Source organism: Citrus clementina, unplaced genomic scaffold (genome assembly GCF_000493195.1).
Source record: "Citrus clementina cultivar Clemenules unplaced genomic scaffold, Citrus_clementina_v1.0 scaffold_5, whole genome shotgun sequence".
Taxonomy (NCBI): domain Eukaryota; kingdom Viridiplantae; phylum Streptophyta; class Magnoliopsida; order Sapindales; family Rutaceae; genus Citrus; species Citrus x clementina.
In genome coordinates, this window is record NW_006262201.1 from 23,775,225 (window position 1) to 23,792,283 (window position 17,059).

The window sequence follows — 17,059 nt, forward strand, 5'->3', positions numbered from 1 at the left end:
TTTGTGAATCATAACAAGCTATAATGAGTATAAAATTCAATAAGTGAATTAGTTTTTCATTTAGCACGATAAGTACACAATATATGAATTACGTGTGGCATGTAATGGCATGACTACAAACTTACTTACATTCAGAGGTTTCACATTTGACAAATCACTTACAAAATCTTTCACTCTTATTCTAGGAATGCCCACACCTGGTTACTATTAAGGATACTCCTAAAGTCATGGTGTAATTGTACAATTCCTTTATTATTTGTATATTTGACTTTCATAACTCTAGGATATAATTGTGCACTTACTGTAATTAACTAGCTCTAGTTGTGTATATATTGAAAACATATAAATGAAAACAGCAAGTTGTTCCTGCTATCTCTCCTACCTATATTCTTTATTTTATATAGAATCAAAGCATTTCATATTCCAACGAGTGCTCCAATGGTTGATGATATCTCTTCTTCCTCATCCTTTTATTCTCCTAATGTTGTTAATCCTATTGGATATATCAACAACCTTATCTCCATTAATGTTACAACCCAAACACCATTAAAACTCAACCCTTCAAACTATACCCCTTGAAGAGCACAATTCAACTCCCTTCTCATTGGATATGATCTAATGGTTTACCTTGATGGAACTCTACTCTGCCCTTCACCCATTCTCAAAGAAAATGGAAAAGAAGTTGTCAATCCCAATTACTCTCTGTGGATCCGCCAAGACCAACTTCTCCTTAGTGCCATTTTGGCTTCTATTTCCACCAATGTCATCCCCTTTGTTGCTTCTGCAAAAACTTCCGAAGATGCTTGGGACACACTTGCTACTATATATGCCAAACCTTCTATGGTCGTATCATGGGAATTCAAGAACAATTATCTCAGGTCACTAAGGATTCCAAAAGTGTGACTGATTATATGCAAACTATTAAGAGCCTTGCCGGTGAAATTGCCCTTATTGATGCTCCTCTCAAGAGTCAAGATCTTACATTCCATGTACCTAATGGCCTTGGATCTGATTTCGAAGAAGTTGTTGCTGTTGTATGTGCTCGTGAAAATCCAATATCTTTTGATGAACTCCATGACAAGCTTGCTGATCATGAGAGTTTTCTTAAGAGAGAGGCAGAAAATTTTGAAAAACCAACTATTACAGCCAACTACGCAAACAAACTTAGTCAAAATGGTGGAAAATGAAACAATCAAAATAAGCAAGGCAATCAGAATAATCCATACAAAGGCTATCAGAACCAGCCAGGACATCCATCGGCCAATAGCCAGCAATCAAAATCCTAAACCTTACAAGGGCTTTTGTCAATTGTATGATCAACAAGGTCACACTACTAAAAGATGCCCGAACTCCCACCATGCTCCTAATTTTTTCCATGCTCCTTCTCCCTGGATGCCTTCCACACTACCTCAGTCATACTATCCCAGATTTGGTTAGTCTCCACGTGCTCATTTCGCAGCACAACTGGGTTCCACCACCAATTGGCTTGTGGACTATGGGGCCTCTCACAATGTTACTGCTGATAAAAAAAATCTTTCTTGGCATTCTGATTATGATGGTTCAGAAGATATAATGATTGGTGCTGGTATTGAGCTTCCAATAACTTGCACAGGTTCAACTAATTTACCCTTACCTTCTAGATCCTTTGTTCTTAGTGATGTTCTTTGTGTTCTTAGCTTGAAAACAAAAATCTTTTATCAGTTTCTGAACTTTGTAATTCAAATAATGTTTCCATTGAATTCTTACCATCTTCTTTTGTGGTGAAGGATCTTCGTACGGGTGCACAACTCCTCGAAGGGCCGAATAAAGATGGAATATATGAATAGCCAGCCCATGCATCGTCCATGTCAAAACCTATCCTTGCCTTCGCTAGTGTCAAAGCACCATTCCAACAATGGCATAACAAACTTGGCCATCGCTCTAACAAAATACTTAATAATATAATTTCTGCTCATAATTTGCCATTATCATCTTCTGTCACCTTAGATCTTTATTGTAATGTTTATAACTGCAATAAATCTTATAAAATTCCTTTTAACGTGTCATCTCTTCGAAGTAATTCTCCATTAGAACTTATATATTCAGATGTTTGGGGACGATCACCTATTCCATCTCTCAATGGATTTAACTATTATGTGATTTTTGTCGACCACTATACAAAATATATATGGTTATTTCCTATTAAAAGAAAATCTAATATTGCTTTAATCTTTACTTGTTTTAAATTAGTTGTGGAAAAATTCTTCCAATGTCCCATCATTTCCACTTACACAGATGGTGGTGGTGAATTTCAAGCTTTAAAATCCTTCATTGAATCTCATGGTATCTTTCATTTCCTTACTCCATCACATACTCTCCAACACAATGGTTCAGCTGAGCGTTGTCACCATCATCTTGTTGAAACGAGACTCACTCTCTTGAATCAAGCTTCTTTACCCCTTTAATTTCGGACTTATGCCTTTTTCACTGCTGCCTATCTTATTAATCATATGCCCACTCCACTCCCCTAAGTAATCGCACCATTCGAAAATTATTTGGTCATTCACCTAATTACATAAAATTACGAGTGTTTGGGTGCCTCTGTTATCCATGCCTCAAACCTTGCACTCCTCATAAATTATAACCTAAATCTAAGCCTTTTGTTTTCTTAATTTATTCCTCCACACAAAGTGCTTTTAAATGCCTTTCTCACTCGCCTAACCGAATTAATAATAATTCTGATATCTAAGAATTCTACCAAAAATTCGATAGAGTCTCCTATATAATTATGACATCCCCAACCTGCAATTTATACAATTAACACTCCCAAAAATGATGTAATATTTAATCAACCTCCACAACCAACTTCCTTAATTTAAATACCAGTATCCTTCAAACATATAATGTCAAGAATACAATAATTTATCCTTAATCACAAATAAGTAATAAATTATACAATTCAAAATGTCCCAACAAAACATCTATGATTCCTAACACCATCACGTGGCCATAATTTTAAATCTAACTATCGTTGCTAGGTCAACTGATGTAACTGCAAATCTCCTATGGGGGGGGGGGGGAATATAATAAAAACAGGGTGAGTATAAAACTTAGTGAGCTCAGTGAGTGGATAGTAGTTTTTGGAAAAGTAAATTTATTTAAAATTCAAATCAATTTCATCAAAACATCATAAGAACTTACATAAACTTATTTAATTTAAATCATGCACTGAAATAACAATATTTCATAAATGTGCATAAAATCAATGAAATTATAACACTTATAATATCACTTACAATATCAAATATTGAATACCAAAAACTATCACCAAACAAGTACCCAGGGGAATAATCTCATCATATCCGGACCTCGACAGATTGGCAATTAGGGAACCATCATGCCCTAGAGCTACAATGGATAGACAGGGAAATGTCATCTCATATCTCATGTATCTCATCATATCTGTGCATGCATAATCTGATCCCCAAAGGACAAGGCGCCCAAGCACACGGCCCACAGCCTCTATGTGTACTCAGACGGGCCCCAAAGGCCTATATCTCATCTGTATCATCACATCTCATCTGTATCATCATATCTCATCGGTAAAATCTGAATCTCAATATCTGTATCTCTATAATCATCATACTGCATGCATATGCCCCCAAAAGGTAAAAACGACCAAAAACACGGCCTAAAGCCTCTATGTGTGTTCAGACGGGCCCTAAAGGCCTCTCATCTCATATCATCTGTATCACTGTATCTGGAGGGGATGAGTATTGTCCAATGATTTTACAAACAACATTTTACACACATGTACATAAACATATAATCACATCTGAATTCTCATTTCCTTTTTATTCAACATATCTCAATTCCACTTAATTCTCTTTTAAACTATTATCATGAATTTACTCAAAAGCGATAATAAAACCATTAATCAAACTCATTCTCAATAATAATAAATATCAGCACGCAGATAAAAATTCATTTTCTAGAAAATCATTAAATCGAAGTATCAAATACTTATTATCAAAACATGTTGTACTGTATGGTAAAATTAGAATATACTATGAAAATAGGTTTTGTATATTCCACTCACAGTGACTATGTCCCGACTCGGTATCAACAATGTCCATGGGTTGATTCTCGTTCGCGGTTCCTCCTAATCAAGTAAACGACATAATCATTCCCCATAAATTTGAAATACAACTAATTTTACATAATAATTCTCGAAACGAATATCTATCCACAATAAACTATTCCCACATACATAAAATTACCAAAATACCCCTACATGTCAAAATTACCAAAATGCCCCCAACATCATTATTTTACCGAATTATCCTTAGAATCTTTAATTACCAAATTGTCCTCAATTAAGATAACAAAAATAACCACAATGTCAGAAATTATGAAATTACCCTCGGAGTGTAAAATTACCAAATTACCCCCGAAATCTCAAATTACCTCACTGTCTCAATCTAAAATTACCAAATTATCCATCGATTCCAGACATTACAAATTCACCCTAAAGTCTTGTGAAATTATTGAATTGCCCCCACCGCTCAACAGTGACCGAACTTCAATCAACGGCGACGGGAAGCTCAAGTCTGATAGTTCTGACCTCGGTGAGTCCAATGGTGTTGGCGGTGACTTCCCACGCGCGGCGATGGCGGTGGATCGTGCTCCCAAAGCTGTGAGCTTTCCGACGATCATTCACAGCCAAAACGGAGGTTTTAGGTGGCGAGGTTAGTCAGAAAATGATGAGGGTGAGCTGAGGATCAAGATCCAAGTGGTGGTGCAGCCGCCCGAACTCCACAGGGTGAATCTTACTGCGGTTCAAATATCTATACAAATAATAATAATAATAATAATAATAATAATAATCCTTTTACAGTCCATAAAAATTCAAGCCTCAAAATACAAATATATTACTCAAACTACAGCGGAAGAATCTTAAAATTTATGCCAAACCATCTACCGTCCTCAGTTCATGCCCGCTCGTCACTCATCACAAATCAATCCTGATTTATGGGAACTGAATCACAATAAACTAGAATGAGTACAAAACTTAGTAAGCAAACCAATTTTTCATATACCAAAATACATACATACATACATACATACATACATATATATAATGAAAATGGATGACGTGCTATGGTATTCGAAAACATTGTAAAACAATTCATCGAAATCTCATTCTATCATTCTCAAACTTTCACATTCTCTTTCAAATCACTTACTTGAGCTACTTTCATTCAATTACCGCTTAGTAGGACACTCCATTAACTTTCATAACTTTCATACACTTTGGGCTTCTCGCCAATGAGTCCCTCGCCCACTTATCTCATAACCATAATATAACATCCAGAGTATCCTCCACTAAGCCAGTAACGAATTCAAGCATCCAAGCCAAAACTGTAACTTTCTTTCTACAAATTCCATTTGGCTACAAATCCACTTTCTCATTTTACAGAAAACATAATGCATTTTCGTGCTCATGCCAATGAAATTCCACACATATGTATGCCCATGTCCATAAACACACATAACAACACATCATATCAACACATCACATAAATACATGGGATGATCATATAAATAAATATCCGTATATATCGAAATAGACTTTTCGAACATGTCAAACATATATATTGTTTACTGTGATTCGTTTGGAAATCTAGTTTACTTACCTCATGGCATCCTCGAGTAACAAATGTGTATCGATATCATTGGCCTAAAATCAATAAAAATACTCTCATAAGATAAAATTTATTCATAATCATAAACTCCAATATTCTCAAATTTCTCAATATAACCACATTCCATACTTAACCTCAAATAATCTCAATTTAAATCATAAATCACCAAAATACTCATAATTCTTGAAATTACGAAATTACCCTCAAATTTAATAAAATTACCAAAATGCCATTGAATTCAAAATTACCAAAATGCCCCTAAAATCATAATTTACCAATTTAACCTCAACAACATAAATTATCAACTTTATCCTCAATTTCAACAATTACTAAAATACCCATAAAATTTAAAATTACTAAATTACCCCAAAAGTGTGAAATTACCGAAATACCCGTGCCGGTCAACAATCATCTGAATTCAATCGACGGCGACGGGAAGCTCGGGTTATGTACTTCTTGCCGAGCGGAGTCCAACGGTGGCAATGGTGACCTTCAACGTGCGGCAATGGCACCAGAATCTAGCTCCCAAAGCCGTGAATCCTTCAACAGCCGATCAACGGCAAAACGACGTCCCCGGCGGCAGTGGATAGTCTGAAATGGCAAAGGGCATGGTGGGGAACAAAATCCAAGCGGCGGCGTCACCGAAAATTGGCAAAATCTGTGGAGACTATTAGACAGATGGTCATAGATACTTTCTGTGAATAATATAGAGAGAGCGGTGACAATGAGTTAATTGCGAGAGGGTGAGAGGGCTGTTGAAGGAACCAATCATGATAAACAACCTCGAGATTATCACCATGAAGAGGTTCGACTGGGTTTCAATCACGAAGTAGTACCGTAGGACATCAATCGTGAAGTGGTACCTCAAAACCTAGAACTAGTGAGGCAACTACAACCGCTCGTATGAGAAGAGTTATGTAGTGATTTAGAAGAATAAGACGCTGAAGATTAGGATATGAGGCACATGAAGAATTCTAAATACAAGATTAACGTGGATATTGCAGAGTTTTAGGGTTGGATGCATGTCGAATAACTTTTAAACTGGATATTAGATGTAGAAAATTTCTTTTAGTATATGGAGATTCCATAGGATAAGCGGGTTAAGCTTGTGGCGTTTAAATTGAAAGGCGCAGAATCTGTATGGTGGCAAAATGTACAGAATCGAAGAAGAGTTGTGAGAAAGCCACTGATCAAATCATGACCTAGGATGTAGAGGATGATGAAAAAATATTTCCTGTTGGCAGATTGCTGGATATCAGATGTAGAAAATTTCTTTTAGTATATAGAGATTCTGTAGGACAAGCGGGTTAAGCTTGTGGCATTTAAATTGAAGGGCACAACATCTGCATGGTGGCAAAATGTACAGAATCGAAGAAGAGTTGTGAGAAAGCCACTGATCAAATCATGGCCTAAGATGCAGATGATAATAAACGAATATTTCCTGCCGGCAAACTACCAACAACAATTGTACATGAAATATCAAAATTGCAGGCAAGAAAATTGCAGTGTTGATGAATATACTAAGGAATTTTATTGTCTACATATAAGAAATAACATGGACTAGTCAGAGTTTTAGATAGTTACAAAGTATCTTAGCAGATTGAAGCAAGTGTTACAAGATAAGATCGTAGACGCGATCTGGGATATGGGTATAGCAGTTGATAGCCCAAAGAAGTTGGAAGAACAGAACAACATGCTGTTTATTCAATAGAGACAACTCACTGCTATGCAGAATAGACAAAACCGTGTAGGAATTGAAAACAAGCAAAAAACTTGGGCTGGTAATAGTCAAGCGTAACATCCAGTTTAACAGCAGCTGCCTAGACGGCAGTAGCCATCTAGACAATAGAATAATCCTTGTGTAAAACCTATGTCGAATAAGTGCTTCAAGTGTGGAGAACCAAGGCATAGATCTAGTGATTGTTGTTCTAAAAATTTAAATTTGGTAGAGGTTGAAGTCGGCGAGGCAAAGATGAATGAAGTTAAGGATAGAAAAGACAAGGAGGCCTTGGCGTTGGAAGCAGATGAGGGAGAGTTGCTAAATTGTATTGTGCTGAAATTTTTATTGGCGTCGAAATTTGAAGAGGATAACCAGTGAATAAGATTTTCAAAACACGTGGCACCATTAATAATAAGGTATGCAATGTGAGAATTGATAATGATAGTGTCATGACCTAACCCAGACCTGGTAAGATATTGTCCGCTTTGGGCATTAACAAGGCCCGCACGGATTTCTTCTTGGGGCGCCCATAACCCCAAAACACATCAAGAGGACACGCAAAGTCGCTCTGATACCATAATGTCATGACCCAACCTAGACCTGCCAAGATATTGTCGGCTTTAGGCCTTAACAAGGCCCGCACAGATTTGTTCTTGGGGCAAACCTCAGCGAGGACGCTGAGTCCCCAATGGGGGTTGTATGTAACATCCTAGGTGAATCCCACATCGGTAAAGCACGGGAGAGATGCTGGGTTTATAACGGGTGATCCACACCTTAATTGGCAAGACGCGTTTTGGGGTGTATGGGTGCCCCAAGAACAAATCCGTGCGGGCCTTATTAAGGCCCAAAGCGGACATTATCTTGTCAGGTCTAGGTTGGATAATGACATTATGGTATCAGAGCAGCTCTGTGTGTTCTCCTGAGCGATGGTGAGGCAAACCTTAGCAAGGACGCTGAGTCCCCAAGGGGGGTGTATGTAACACCCTAGGCGAATCCCACATCGGCAAAGCACGGGAGAGATGCTGGGTTTATAAAGGGTGATCCACACCTTAATTGGCAAGACACATTTTGGGGTGTATAGGCACCCCAAGAACAAATCCGTGCCGGCCTTGTTAAGGCCCAAAGCGGACAATATCTTGCCAGGTCTAGGTTGGGTCATGACATTATGGTATCAAAGTGGTTCTGCGTGTCCTCTTGAGCGATGGTGGGGCAAACCTCAGCGAGGACGCTGAGTCCCCAAGGAGGGGTGTATGTAACACCCTAAGCGAATCCCACATCGGCAAAGCACAGGAGAGATGCTGGGTTTATAAGGGGTGATCCACACCTTAATTGGCAAGAGGCGTTTTGGGGTGTGTGGGCGCCCCAAGAAGAAATCTGTGCAGGCCTTGTTAAAACCCAAAGCGGACAATATCTTGCCAGATCTAGGTTGGGTCATGACATTATGGTATCAGAGCGGTTCCGCGTGTCCTCTTGAGCGATGGTGGGGCAAACCTCAGCGACGACGCTGAGTCCCCAAGTAGGGGTGTATGTAACACCCTAGGCGAATCCTACATCGGCAAAGCACAGGAGAGATGTTGGGTTTATAAGGGGTGATCCACACCTTAATTGGCAAGACGCGTTTTGGGGTGTGTGGGCGTCCCAAGAAGAAATATGTGCGGGCCTTGTTAAAACCCAAAGCGGACAATATCTTGCCAGATCTAGGTTGGGTCATGACATTATGGTATCAGAGCGGTTCCGCGTGTCCTCTTGAGCGATAGTGGGGCAAACCTCAGCGAGGACGCTGAGTCCCCAAGGAGGGGTGTATGTAACACCCTAGGCGAATCCCACATCAGCAAAGCACAGGAGAGATGCTGGGTTTATAAGGGGTGATCCATACCTTAATTGGCAAGACGCGTTTTGGGGTGTGTGGGCACCCCAAGAAGAAATCTGTGCGGCCTTGGTAAAACCCAAAGCGGACAATATCTTGCCAGGTCTAGGTTGGGTCATGACATTATGGTATCAGAGCGGTTCCACGTGTCCTCTTGAGCGATGGTCGGGCAAACCTCAGTGACGACGCTGAGTCCCCAAGGGGGGGTGCATATAACACCCTAGGCGAATCCCACATCGGCAAAGCACGGGAGAGATGCTGGGTTTATAAGGGGTGATCCGCACCTTAATTAGCAGTATGCGTTTTGGGGTGTATGGGCGCCACAAGAACAAATCCGTGCGGGCCTTGTTAAGGCCCAAAGCGGACAATATCTTGCCAGGTCTAGGTTGGGTCATGACATTATGGTATTAGAGCGGCTCCGCGTGTCCTCTTGAGCAATGGTGCGGCAAACCTCAGCGAGGACAGTGAGTCCCTAAGGGGAGGTGTATGTAACACCCTAGGTGAATCTCACATCGGCAAAGCACGAGAGAGATGCTGGGTTTATAAGGGGTTATGAACACCTTAATTGGCAAGACGCGTTTTGGGGTGTATGGGCGCCCCAAGAACAAATCCGTGCGGGCCTTGTTAAGGCCCAAAGCGGACAATATCTTACTAGGTCTAGGTTGGGTCATGACATTATGGTATCAGAGCGGCTCCGCGTGTCCTCTTGAGCGATGATGGGGCAAACCTCAGCGAGGACGCTGAGTCCCCAAGGGGGGTGTATGGAACACCCTAGGCGAATTTCACATCGGCAAAGCACGGGAGAGATGCTGAGTTTATAAGGGGTGATCCACACTATAAGGTACAATTTTCTTAAATATAGTAGAATTTATTTTTAAGCTAACAAGTCCCTTGAGTTTATAATATTTAATTTTAAGGAATGATGACATAAGCAATGACATAAGGAATGATGATGTAAGCATTGACATAAGTGATGATGTAAGAAGAAGTGTAGAGAAAGTTAAGAAATTCTAGAATTTAGCAAGACATTTATCAAGGATAATCTCATCTTTACTTAGATAATTAATTCTAAGTAAAAATGACATAATCAATGACATAAGTGATGATGTAAGAGAAGGTTGTAGAGAAAAGATAAGAATTCTAGAATTTAGTACGGTGTTTATGAAGGTTAACCTCAACCATTGATCAAGAGTTATGGTGGCAAAATCCTAGCCATCCATTAGCCTTAAAAAATCCTATAAATACCCCCACAACCTTTCATTTTGAATGCAACTTAGAAATTTCATTCTCTTCCATTCTAAGTCATAATAACAAGAGTAGAGAAATCCTTAATTTAGAAAGGTCTAGAGAAATCAAGATCAAGAGGTAAGTAACACTTCAACTGCAATGTAAGGACAAAATTACTTTTATACTTAAGATCAGTTTTAACAATCCCTTTATATTATGATGGTTGTTATAGTGTGATTAGTTATATTTTAAATCTTTATATGGTCGGTCCTACCGCCTAATATGTGATGCTATGATCGGCTCTGCCGCCTAATATGTGATGTTATGAATGGCTCTGCCGCCTAATATGTGATGTCATGGTCGGCTCTGCCGCCTAATATGTGATGCTATGGTCGGCTCTGCCGCCTAATATGTGATATTTATACTTAATTATGCTATGGTCAGCTATGCCGCCTATACTAAAGACTCTTGTTTTTAAATAATGTTGTATGTTGATTTTGTTATGCATCGAGGTTATAAGTTGCATTGGATACATGCATATCATGGACTACATTATGAAGAAGACGTTTCAGAAAATGAATTTATGAAAAATAGGTGGTTGTACTACCAGGTGGCAAAGTTCTAAAGAGGGCAACCCCTCAAAGCTAAGTTGTAAGAAATCTTTTGGGGACGGCGATACGTAACGTCCAAAAGTTCAACTAATGAGGCCCAAGGGCATAATGTTTAAAGAGTAAAAGTGCCAGCCTAGTAGTGCAACATACCTAGGGACCAAATAAAGTTGTTTTGTATTTTCTAAGTTTATTTTAAGAATGGTCATTCATATGCATCATAATTTATACATGCATCAAAGTGTTATCTTACTGGGCATTAGCTCACTAATGCATCATAATTTATACATGCATCAAAATGTTATCTTACTGGGCATTAGCTCACTAAGTCCTTACATTGCAGGTAACGATGAGTAGGGCAAGATGGCGCCAAGTCCTAACCAAGACGAAGTGCATATGGGCATAACTGACCTTGGGATTTTATGATGGGCTCATCTTTGTGTTAATAAAAAAATAAGTATCTTGGCTTTATGTAATAATTAACTTTTTAAATAAACTAAGAAATCTCTCTATGACTTTTACTTTTCTGTAAGAAAGTTTTTGTTGGATTGTGCTAAACTTTTAAAATTCGTATTTATATTAAGAGTAACTGTCCTTTTAAGCATTTTTAAGTAAATAATATAGTGGAGTGTTACACACACCTTAATTGGCAAGACGCGTTTTGGGGTGTATGGGCACCCTAAGCACAAATCCGTGGGGGCCTTGTTAAGGCCCAAAGCGGATAATATCTTGCCATGTCTAGGTTGGGTCATGACAGTTATTGTTCTCTTTCCCATTGTAGGTCATGTTAAGCATAAAACTGATATTGTGATACATAGAAGGAACTGTGCTAAAATAATGATTTGGAACCGTTATGACTTATTAGTTTTTGCTTAATGATGATTTTATGGTTTCACCAATGCAAGTAAGGATTAAGCCCTTACTAAGCACATTTAAACTGTTAAATTGAGTGTGTTACATGGGCCAAGTGGGAGAATGTTGGTGTATTAGTGGCCTATGCGCCACATTACTGAATGGGTTATAATTGAGATTTAAATAATAGGCTAAAATCTTATTGGTCAATTGGAAAAGCCTAACTACCCATGATAAAAATGGAAATAAGAGTTTTATTGAAATTGATCCTCCCTCCACCCACGTCTATATATGTATCACGTTATTTTTCTATCCATTAGAAAAGTGAGTCACTCTAAAGGAGTCAAGAGAGAGAGAGATCAATTTTGCTAAATCTTTAATTCTTGCAGTGAAACCTGATTAAGAAAATTGCAATGGATTAAGATGTCTTTTCTCAATTATGATGATGTGAAAATCATAATATTTTATGATCTTAGCGATGTGCTAATAATTTATATATTAATTTAATTTTTCCCTGATTTAATTCATGTCAAGTTATATTCTATTACGTTAATTTTTATCTTAATTTTTATATTTTGTTGTTTTAGGTATAATCTGGATTAAAGAAAAATTAAATCAGAACATTAAAAAAGAAATCTACTTGAGGGAAGCATGCTTGACTTTTCAACAATTCTTCACCTCGTCGAAGATTTTGTAAATCTGAGCTGACTATTTTCAAATTTGTAAGATATTGATCAAGTTTAGACAATGTTCAAACTTGATCGCCGTCACCACCTTAGTCAACATATCTGCTGGATTCTCTGCAGTCTTGATTTTCTGAAGAAGAATCTTTCCCTCATCAACAATTTCCTGCAAAAAGTAAAATCGTACGTCGTTATGGTTCGTACACACATGATAAATTTGATTTTTTGTTAAATGAATAGCACTTTAATTGTCGCAATTCACATTAATGTGCTCATGTGCCACCCCTAAGTTTTCAAGTAAGCTGTTGAGTGTTAGAAAATGCATATTTATAAAGGAGAAAACCATCATTTACATTTCAAGTCTTACTAACAACTCTTACTTTTATGTATTTAACCTTCTTGTGAAGTAATTACGCGTGTGTTATTTTAATTAAGTATTTTATGTATTTTAGGGGCATTATAGTCATTTCACAATAAAGGAGAGATTAAACGGCAAAACGGACATCACTTTTGAACTCAGGACGGTCGAAAACCTTAGGAGGGGCATAAAAGGAAAAATGGCACTATTCACATGTACGGTACTATTCACGTGTACGGTACTGTATACGTTACTGTTCACAACACTGTTCACATAGACGGATCGATGACGTGGCATTGACCGATGATGTGGCATTGACTGATGAGGTGTCACGATCCTGTTGGGCTAAAATTCTTATGTACTGTTGATGGTGACGTGGCAGCATATCAGTGGATGAAAAATCTCGCGTACGGTACATGCATCACACAGGATTATTTTCAACCAAACCGCGTTACTGTTCATCCGAGTCAAACCGCATTACTGTTCATCCGAGTCAAACTGTGTTACTGTTCATCCGCGTGGTCAAACCGTGGACTGTTGACTGACGTGGCGCAATCCTGAGCGTCCAAACTGTTTTTAATCCGATGGCCATGATTTACTCCATGTATCTATAAAAAGGGGGCCTCCCCCCCTAATTTGATATCTCTGAATCCATTTTTGGGATCCATTTTCTGTAATTCCTTCTCCATCTTGTATTTTCTTTGTATTTTAATGAATTCCCATTTTGCCCCTAGTTTAATTATGAGTAGCTAATTTCCTTTCAAGCTTGGGTTGAAGGTGAAGTCTCAACATGTGTCATGGGCTTTATTTGGTAAATTTATTTTCTTTTCCCCTCTAGTTTTTGTGGATGATTTGACTTATCGTCGACAAATAATACTGATCTTGTCTAGATACCGCCTTGGTTACACCGGCTCTCTAGTATAAGGTTATTATTATTTGGCACGATAAGCCCTTAGCACCATATTGATTAGAGCGTGGTTCATGAGGTGTGGATTCCCCCCTCATGATTTAATTGGTATTAATAAGGATTATTTAGTCCATGATGCATGTTGATACGGATCCAGATACCCAAGTACGTCATTTCAATATAATTCTCTTCAATTTATTCTCGTCAATTCAATTCCAATTTTAGAATTTATTCTCGCCATTTTAATTTAAGTTTTAGCATATTCCAAATCATTTCCACCACAAATCCAACCACCCATTTACAAAATTAATTCTATACACAATTAAAATCCACCTCCTCGTGGGATCGACACTCGTCACCATTGATCTATACTACAATAGATTCGTGCGCTTGCGAGTACATTAAAATTTGCACAACAAGTTTTTGGCGCCGTTGCCGGGGAGGTAAGTAATTTTAATTCATAGAATTAATTTTTGTGAATAATTTCTTTTATTTGTTTTCTTGTATTTTTTTTAATTATTTAAAAAAAAAGAAAAAAAAAAGTAAATCTACATTTAAAGGTTAGTATTTCTTTTCTTTTTCTCTTCTTTAAAATTCTGTAATTTAATTTTCAATTTATTTTTTTCTTTGTAATTTTTGTTTATTTTATTAATTTAATTTTTAGTTAATTTATTTCACGTATTTGTTTTTGTGTATTTTTATAGAAAGGTTGTAATAGCGCAATAAGGTTAGTATCGTAATTTCTCCCTCTTCTTTATTTTTATTTGTTTTGTTCCCATCTTTATTTTTATTTTATTTGCTTTGCATGCATGGTCGTAGGTCATTATTACCTAATCTTGAACCTATAGACCTTGAACTTGAGAAAACACTTCGCACACACAAGAACGTTAAAAATAAATTTGGAATGGATTTACAAGCACCACAGGAGAGGCCATTTAAGGACTATTTTAGTCCCTTAGCTAATTTGAGCACATCATGTATAAGATACCCAAATGTAGCTGCTAGGAGTTTTGAATTAAAACCTAGTGTGCTAAATTGTCTCCCAACATTTTATGGCCTAGAAAATGAGGACCCATATAATCATCTGAATGATTTTCATGCCATTTGTCAAACTTTTAAATATGAAAATTTTTCAGACGATGATGTTAAACTCAGATTATTCCCATTTTCTTTAAAGGATAGAGCTCGTTCATGGTTAAATACTTTGCCTGCTAACAACATTTCATCATGGGAACAAATGGTAACGAAATTTCTGAATAAATATTTCCCAGTTCATAAAACCAACGCTATTCGCAGGGAAATCTCGGAGTTTACCCAAAGAGAGGACGAGCAGTTTTTCGAAACATGGGAACGATTCAATGGGCTACTCTTGAAGTGTCCACATCATGGGTACGAAAAATGGCACCAATGCCAATACTTTTTGGAGGGATTATTGCCGAATGTGCAAGAATGGCTAATGGCAACAAGTGGAGGAGAGCTAATGTCAAAAAGCGCATCAGAGATTTGGGAATTCTTTCAGCGACAAGCGGATAATTCCCAACAACGGAGTCGATCACTCAGGAATACCAAAAGAATTAAGGGAGTAAATGAGGTTCAAATTGGCGAGTCAACTTCGAGAATCAAAGAAGTCAAGGAGATGGTTGAAGGTCTTGCTCGACAAATAGCATCGTTATCGACTGCTAAATCAACAGAGCCACATGACCATGACTCATACTCAGATCAAGCCAATGCCATAGGTGTAATGAGAAAGCCATCTAATTACAACCCATACTCCAACATATATAACCCTGGATGGAGAGACCACCCCAATTTTTCATGGTCTCAAGGATTCCAACAGAATGGACCAGCAGCTCCAGCTCCACCAATGCAACAAATTCCTCAAAATCCTCAAGCCTCTCAGCCTCCATTTAGAACATACAATCAGAACCAGAACTACTCTCAACCCAGACCATGGGAGGATGCATTCCAGAATTTCAAGAATGTTACTCACTCCACGATTGAGCAACAGAATCGCACCATTGATGGACTACGAAATGAGTTGAGAGCAGGCTTCAATTCACAAGCCCAATCAGTTTCAAGCCTTGAGAAGATGGTAGGACAACTTGCTTCTTCAGTTCAGACCTTGGCAATGACTGTTGAGAAAGGTAAATTTCCAAGTCAACCAGTGCCTAATCCTAAAGGAGTACATGAAGCAAGTACTAGTTCACCACAGCAGCATGGAGAGGTCAAAGCAGTCATGACCTTGCGAAAAGGAAAAGAAGTCGACAACAAAGTGGAGATGCCGGTGACCAAAGAAAATCAAATTGTACCTGTGAATGTTGAGGAATCATCACCGGAGGAAAAAGAAGAAACCAACTCACGAGAATATGTTCTTAAAGCTCCATTTCCTCAGAGATTAGCTAAAGGAAAGAAGGGAAAATCCACAGGTGAGATTCTCGAAATCTTCAAACAGGTAAGTGTTAACATCCCTTTGCTTGATGCTATTAAACAAGTTCCATCTTATGCCAAGTTTCTTAAAGACCTTTGTACTAAAAAGAGAAATATGCATGTTCAAAAGAAGGCCTTTTTAACAGAAAATGTTAGTTCTATACTCCAACATAAAATTCCTCTAAAATGCAAAGACCCAGGCTCCCCCACTATCTCATGTAGTATAGGGAACCACACAATTGAGAATGCTTTGTTGGATTTAGGAGCTAGTGTAAATCTATTGCCTTACTCAGTATTTTTGAAACTTGGACTTGGAGAATTACACCTAACTCCAGTGGTGTTACAACTTGCAGATCGGTCCACAAAAATACCTCGTGGTATTGTGGAGGACGTGCTTATCCAGGTAGACAAGTTTTATTTTCCTGTTGATTTCATTGTAATTGACACTCAACCAATACAGGATTCAAGGAAGCACATCCCTATTATTCTAGGCCGACCTTTCTTGGCAACTGCGGATGCTCACATTCAATGCAGGACTGGAAATATGCAGTTGTCCTTCGGCAACATGACTATGGAGCTAAACATTTTTAACATTGTCAAACAACCTCATAATGCAGGTGATGAAGTTGTTGATGTGGATTTAATTGAAGCATTAGTTGATGACACTTTTCTTTCAAACCTTAGTGATGATCCTTTACAAACATGTTTAACTCACTTTGGTTTGGA